An 8595-nucleotide genomic window follows, 5' to 3' on the forward strand; every position below is an offset into this window, starting at 1 on the left:
AGGAAATTCTTTGATCGGCTTCGAAGGTACAATCTGAAACTGAATCCTGCAAAGTGTACCTTCGGAGTCCCTGCCAGAAAATTGATAGGATTAATCGTCAGTCATCGAGGGATTGAATTGGACCCGTCAAAGATCAAAGCTATCCAGGACTTTCCACTGCCGAAGAATAAGAAAGATGTGATGAGCTTCTTAGGGCGTCTCAACTACATCAGCCGTTTCATAGCACAATAAACCGTGATACGTGAGTCGATCTTCAAAATGCTGAAGAAAGATGCTGCAACAAGCTGGACTGAAGAATGTCAGAAAGCCTTCGATAAAATCAAGGAGTATTTATCCAAACCGCCCGTTCTGGTCCCACTAGAGCCAGAAAGACCACTGATGCTTTATTTGTCTGTACTGGATGGAGCTTTCAGTTGCGTTTTGGGACAACATGATGAAACTAGAAGAAAAGAGCATGCAATATATTATTTGAGCAAGAAATTCACACCTTACGAAGCACGATACTCTTTGTTGGAGCGCACCTGCTATGCTTTGAAATGGATAGCTCAAAAGTTGAGGCACTACTTATGTGCCTACACCACATATCTCATATCAAGGATGGATCCGCTAAAATACATCTTCTAGAAACCCATGCCTACGGGAAAGTTAGCAAAATGGCAGATATTGCTGAGTGAGTTCGACATCATTTATGTAACTCAGAAGGCGGTCAAAGGGCAAGCGTTCATAAGCAACCAGCTTATTGTTGACAAGAATTTCATCGATCCTATCCCAATAGGAATTCATAAGCAGCTAGCTTATTGTGCTCATGTTGAATAAGAAAGTGATGCAAATTTATGGTTCCACGACATCAAAGAATACTTGGCAAAAGGAGAGTACCCAGAGCACGCAAATCATACTCAGAAACGCACACTCTGAAGGTTAGCCAACCACTACTTTCAAAGCGGAGGAATTTTGTACAGAAGGACTCCTGCCCTGGGGTTACTACGGTGTGTCGATGCCAAGGAAGCATCTAGATTTCTCGAGGAAATACATGCCAGAACTTGCGAACCGCACATGAATGGCTTCGTCTTAGCCAAAACAATACTAATAGTGGGGTATTTCTAGATGACTATGGAAACAGACTGCATAAAGTATGTTCAGAAATGTCACCAATACCAGATACATGTTGATATGATACGAGTTCCACCCAATGAACTCAATCCAACAAGCGTACCCTGGCCTTTCTCTGCTTGGGGCATTGATGTCATCGGTCCAATTGAACCCCTACTTCAAATGGGCATAGGTTCATTATAATGACCATAGACTACTTCACAAAGTGGGTTGAGGCCGCATCTTATAAAGCTGTAACTAAGAAGGTCGCCACAGATTTTGTTCGGGATTGCATTATTTGTCGGTTTGAATGACCAGAGTCAATCATCACCCACAACGCCGCCAATCTCAACGGTGATTTAATGAAGGCCATGTGTGAAACTTTCAAGATCAAGCATAAGAACTCCACAGCATACAGGCCGTAGATGAATGGAGTTGTAGAAGCCACCAACAAAAACATCAAGAAAATACTAAGGAAAATGGTAGACAATTACAAACAATGGCACGAGAAGCTGCCCTTTGCTCTGCTCGGGTATCGTACCACAATTCGCACATCAACTGGGGCAACTCCTTACCTGCTGGTCTACGGTATGGAAGCGGTTATCCCTACTAAAGTAGAAATCCCTTCTCTAAGAATCATACAAGAAGCTGAGCTCATCGACGCAGAATGGGTACAAAGCCGCTATTAACAACTGGCCCTCATTGATGGAAAGAGAATGAATGCAGTATGTCATGGTCAACTCTACCAGAACAAAATGGTGAGAGCTTTCAACAAAAAGGTCAGACCAATGCAATTCACACCGGGACAGTTGGTGCTAAAGCGAATTTTTCCGCATCAAGATGAAGCTAAAGGGAAATTTTCACCCAATTGGCAAGGTCCCTACATGGTTCATCGAGTATTAACAGGAGGAGCACTTATACTTGTAGAAATGGATGGAGAGATTTGGCCAAAACCTATCAACTCAGATGCAGTCAAGAGATACTATGTTTAGGATTGTTTACATTTCTTCATTTGATGTAACTAAATTATGCTTGACCTGATTCCCGTTTAAGAGGGGATATGTAGGCAGCCCTGTGGGTTTGGTCACATCTTAATAAAATCTTTATTTTCCACACGATCATAAACTGGGGCAAGATCGCAAGTTCAGCCAACTTCGTCATATGCGGAACAACCAAAAGTATTGTTAGAAGTATGCATTTAAACTGGGGCAGAAGACCCTCAAAATTCTAAGGCAAGGAGGTCGCAATGTCTCTAAAATATGTCACAGTCATCTGTTCATCTAAATTATTTGATGTCGCATACTACTACATTTCAAATAACTATATTTATCAAATACATTGCATATGTTTTGAAAATTCTGTTTCTATGACAGCCAGATATTGCCCAGGGTAACTTAAACGGGACCTCTGGACAGGAGCAAAGGCCGAGCAAGAAGACAAAAGCACCAACCAACCTTCCCCCTAAAGAATTCACGATTTTCTATGGATGCAGGCATGATAAAACAACATTATCCGCAGATACATCAAGTCACTACCTTCATGGCGACAAATTACCTAGTGCAGACACCTCCAGCTAAGAAATACTTTACTTTCTCACCGCCTTCTTGCATGAGGCTAAGCATTGCCTCCCCAATTGCATAAGGCTAAGCACCGCCTTTCACCGCATGAGACTAAGCATTGTGTTTTCTTCTTACATGAGGCTAAGCACTGCCTACCTAATTGCATAAGGCTAAGCACTGCCTTTCCCCGCATGAGACTAAGCATTGTCTCCTCTTTGCATGAGGCTAAGCATTGCCTCCCTACTAAGCACTGCCTTTCCCTGCATGAGACTAAGCATTGTCTCCTCTTTGCATGAGGTTAAGCATTGCCTCCCTAATTGCATAAGGCTAAGCACTGTCTTTCCATGCATGAGGCTAAGCATTGCCTCCCTAATCGCATAAGGCTAAGCACTGCCTTTCCCTGCATGAGACTAAGCATTATCTCCTCTTTGCATGAGGCTAAACATTGCCTCCCTAATTGCATGAAGCTAAACATTGCCTCCCTAATTGCATAAGGCTAAGCACTGCCTTTCTTCGCATCGAGACTTAACATTGCCTCCCTAATTGTATAAGGCTAAGCAGTGCCTTTTCCTCGCATAAGATTAAATACTATCTCCACTACGCTATCTCTTTGTTCACCTAGGGCTAAGCATTGCCCTCATCTCACACAAGACTAAGCCTTGTCTTGTCTTGACCTCGCACATGACCAAGCATCATATCTTTGCATTTCATGGGCTGAAACATCACCATTTTGTCCAAAGGCGTCATAGTCCGAAGGCATCATCCTCATAACCGGGAGACACCATTCCATGGCCCGAGGATCTCTCAAAATTGCACACCATTATTCAAAGGCGTCATAGTCCATAGGCACCATCCTCATAGCCCGAGGACACCATTTCATGGCCTGCGAATCCCTTATCACACGCTTTATGGCCCAGGACGTCATGGTCTAAGGATATCATCCTCGCCAGCCAAAGACAACCTTCATGGTACAAAGGGAATTTGCATCATGTTTAAATTCTCGCAGTAACCCGTATATATTCGCATGCACCATGTTTTAAGTTTTGCAGGTAATCCAGGAGGTAACAGTTCTCCAAACGGGAGCAATCTTCGCTCTGGTTTTCGTTCACAACATTCACATACTGCAATTATTTCAAACATAACCGACCACCATTGCCCACTTTTACTCTATGACCATTCAAATACTCGCTCCGTGATACATCCTTAACGTTTCATATTCACATGCATGACTCCGCATAAATTCATCTGATACTATCCTACCCGAAAGAACCCTCTCCAAAACATGCGAACACTCCTATAACAACTCAATCGGTTTCGTTCACCGTTGGGTCCCTTAATACCAGGGATATGTAGGCAACTCAGGAACCAAGGTTCGACCCCCAATTTTTAAAATCACACCATTCCTCACTCAATTCGGCCAAAATTGGTCATTATTTTCTTTACCCGACAACTCTTTCATCATTCCCGAGTAAAGAGGGGCAACTGTTGATACCCAATTTTTCCCCTCATATTTTCTCAAATAGTATATATACCTTTCAAAACATCATTTTGCATCATTATTTAGTTTACAAAATCTATACAAGAATTTTCTATAATTTTCCATAATTTTTAGAACTTCAAAATTGATTTTCTTGCATTTAAATTACCTGAATATTCATTAATTACTCCTTCAAATTATTTTGTGACGAATTAATTATCTAAAATTATTATTTGCACCTATATTACATGTTTCAAATACTTTTACTTCATTTTATATAATTACAATAGTATTTTTTAGCTATTTGCATAATTTTACAATAATAGCCTATATTTGCATTTTTATTGCATTTGTCATTTTATTCAAGGTCAAAATAATATCTTACATTTTTTTTAATTTTATAATATTGTTTTAAAGTATTAATTTGCATAAATAGCATTTTTTTAATATTTATTTAACTATTTTATTAAATTATTTCCCTTTTAATCTCCTATTTAAAAACTGGCATAATATTTAGGCTAATTTTCGGACCAATTGTGGCCCAAACACTCAGCACATTCACCTCAGCAGCCCAATCAAATAACCCTCTAATTTAACCCGGCCAGAGACCCGTTCACTTGACCCGCCCATTCCCTATCCGATCTTGGCCGTTAATCTAAAATGATCAACGGCCCCTAATAAACTAACCCCTTTTAATTATCCAACCCTCTAACCCTAATCCCCATTTCCCTAAAGACCGTCGCGCCATTTCCCTCCATTTGTTCTCTATTCTCCTCTCAAACCATAGTAGTCGCCTCTTCTAAATCTCCCAACTCCAATTCTAATATGGAATCTCTCCACAATTTGCCTTCTATATATGCTCCATATCCGTGTTACTTACACGATTTTTGGTATCACTTAATACTTGCCTATTTAAAAACCATCTTCAATCTTCAATATCTAGACGGTATTCCGTCTATATACATTCATGGCAAGGTGATATGAAGTCGATTCACCAAAGCCTTTGGTCGATTCCTTGATTTTTGTCGAATTAGGATTCAGAATTTTTTACTTTTCCTTTTACCCGTTCCATTACTGATAGCATGTGGTACTTTCTTTCCATATTTATGTTTGATTGATTGTTTTCCTTGTTTGTTCGCTTGATTCTTACTACTATATAAACCCCTCCCCTTTCCCTTTTGAAACAGACTTTTTCACCCGGATTCACTAAAAATCGAAGCTATTACTCTATTGTTCTCTTATTCTCTTGTTCTATACTCTAATTCTTAGCCGGCTGAAAGCCAAGGCCACCGAGATTCGATTTTCAACTTTTCTTGGTGTGAGCACTGCCTGAGGTTCATTTGAAGCCCTTGGGAACTCTGACGCACTACGAATCTAGGTTCTTACTCTCTGTTGATATCCATAGCACTGTGGAATTTGTTCTTTCTTGTTGTTGATTTATTCAACTGATAACTGGTAAGTCTCTTGGCTTTACGGTTTCATTCTTCTGTGTTCATGTTCTGCATATTCACGCCTCTGAATTTCATGACCTAAATATGCTCTTAGACCATCTCTATGTGTAATTGTACTAGCACTGCACTCGTATTCTTATTTGAACCTCTTTAGCATTTGACCTTTTACTTAAAATCTCCAGTTTTTTAGAGATGTTATTTGAATATGCTTCCCTTGAATGATTTAGACCCTCTTAAGTTCATTTAGCCTAATGTATTGGTACCTAAATGTCTACATTACTGTTTGACAAGAATTTGCTTTCCTACTCCACTTTGAATTCCTGCAATGGCCACCTCACATTTGTAATGTGTTATTAACTATGACTTGCTCCCCTGCTATTGTGTCACTCAGCATGTCGTTGTTTTGCTTGATTCTATATCCTTAGCAATTATTTGGGACCTTTAGAGTGGCTATCTTAATCTGTGTTTCCTTGCAATGTTTGAGATTGTTTGTCTTAGTGATAAATTGGCATGTTTGCTTTCTGGTGTTGTGGTGGATATTCAGCATGATTTGGACCCCTAGGCTTTAAACCCTTTAAGTTAGTGATTTACTTAGACTCGTTTGGTAATATGCACCTTAGTATGATAATCTGGTTGATCTTGTAATCTCAGGGAACTTGATTCTCCTCCAAATCCCAATGTGCTTCCTGCCAATGTGTTATTTTTGCTAAGTGTTGCACCTACTTCTAAATCTTGTTGACCTTTATGATTAATTGTTCTGTGTTCTCAACTTTGCTATGTCTGCTTTCTAAACTATAAGTGTATTTCCTCAACTTTTGCCCCTTTACCACTGTCCACTCCCTCTCATTTGTTACCTGTGCTATTCTGAACCTATCATTCTTGGCCGGCTGAAAGCCAAGGCCACAAAGACTCTTACTACTGATCTCCCTAGTGTGAGCACTACTCGGGGTCCATTGGAGACCCTTGTGAACTCTGACACACTAGGATTTGGGGTCTTTTAGCCACTCTCTTTACCACTGAGACCTGAGCTATCTCTGACACTGAGCTCTTTCTTCCTACTGTCTACTGAATATGTAAACTGGTTAGTTTAAGTGATTCAATGTCTGGGTAATATTGGTCATTCTATGGTTGTTTGGTTTGGCTTGAGTTCTCCTATGGCTTATGGGTTGTGCTGATGAATATAGTTTCCTGTTAGGGATCTGGGTATGCTATGTGAGAGTTGTTGAAGGCCCATGCAATACTGGGTATTTCCTTTTGGGCCCGCTGTGTCCTATTGTCATTGCTTGTATAATATTTTGTAATTACGTTTATCATTGGGTCTGTAATACCTCTGTAATAAACAATTGGGGTGATAGTGAAACTGGGGAGCGGGTATACTCTGATATTTGCATGCAAGGGTAGAAAACATGCCCATAGGATTCATGTGATTTACTTGTTATCCGACTTGTTGTATATGCCATTTAACTTCCACTGGTAGAAATCATGCCTTCAGAAAACTCACACTCACATAACTTGTCTACCATCAAAGCACGGATGTAAACCCTCTATATATTCTACTGCTATGGGCTACTAGACATCATACAGGAAATAAATGCAGTGAACATTCTTTCGATTTGTATGATTATAGCATATTCATTAGATACCCGGCCTATAGGATCTCACTAGCTTATGTTCTATTTTGACCTAGAAATCATGCCTATAGGACCTTGACTAATCAGTTAGATAATGTTATTGTTATTGCTCCGCCTAGATAACCTGCTCATAGAGATAAAGTGTTATAAAATCAAGGTTCGGTTGTCAATTGTTAGAGATCCTACCTATAGGATACTGTCATTCGCTTAATATTCTTTATCCCCTTATCAAGGCTGGGTTCCCAGAACTAGTTTCATTTGCTTAACTATGCCACGATTAGATATCATGTTTGTAGGACAATGTCACCTTTCTAAAACTGGTATCTAAAACCAGCGTTAGTAGCAAATAGTTTACTGCGTCCTCGTCTAAGTCACTAGAAGCAGTAATGTCATATATGCACGTTTGAATCCAAGGTCACATCGAAACCATGTCTACATGACTTAATGATTTCTAATTGGCTTCAGTTCTGAAACTGTCCAATGCTCAATGTGAGAACCTATTTTACGTGTATTTGTTGTCTAAGTGTGGAAGCTAACTTGAGCCTTTAAATTCTCTCATTTGAAGTCCAATTTGTTTTTATGCCGCCTAGTTTTATCATTTTGAGTGTAACGACCCAAACTCCCACCACAGGCTTCGTGATGGCACTTAGTCTCTAAGACTAAGTAAGCCAATTTCAATTATATTTCAAGCTCTTTTTTATATATAAGTAATCAAAACTAATAGCGGAAATAATCAAACAACCTCCCAAGATTGGTAGTACTGAGTCACGAACTCTAACTGAATACATGTAATGATCTCAAGAATCGAATATATAATACTGTTTGAATAAGAGTTGACAGTACAATAAAATGGAAAGACTCCAAGGGACTGCGACGACCAAGCAGCTCTACCTTGAATCCTTGCGATCACACTTTAGCTCTGTCCGAGTCCGATATCTCCAACACCTGGCTCCGCACAAAAATGTGCAGAAGAGTAGTATGAGTACACCACAGTCGGTACCCAGTAAGTATCAAGACTAACCTCAGTGGAGTAGAGACGAGATGCAGTCAAGATACTCACTAGTCTAATAACCTGTGCAATATGATATACAAAATAATAGGAAACAAATAACAATAAGGGCAACACAAATCAACTAGTAATATCGCTCAACAATTAATAAATACAAGTACAACCAATTAAATCAAGTCCTTCAAATAAATATCTTTCACAAATAATTCTTCCAAGTAACCCTCTTTCAAATATAATTTTCTCAAATAAAAATCATTCAAATATAATTCTTTCCATAAATCTCTTTCAAACATAATTTCCTCAATTGGGTATCTTTCAAATATAATTCTTTCCATAAATACTTTTTGAATAAAAATCCATCCAAATAAATATTTTGAAT

This window comes from Nicotiana tomentosiformis, chromosome 9 (genome assembly GCF_000390325.3).
Source record: "Nicotiana tomentosiformis chromosome 9, ASM39032v3, whole genome shotgun sequence".
Taxonomy (NCBI): Eukaryota; Viridiplantae; Streptophyta; class Magnoliopsida; order Solanales; family Solanaceae; genus Nicotiana; species Nicotiana tomentosiformis.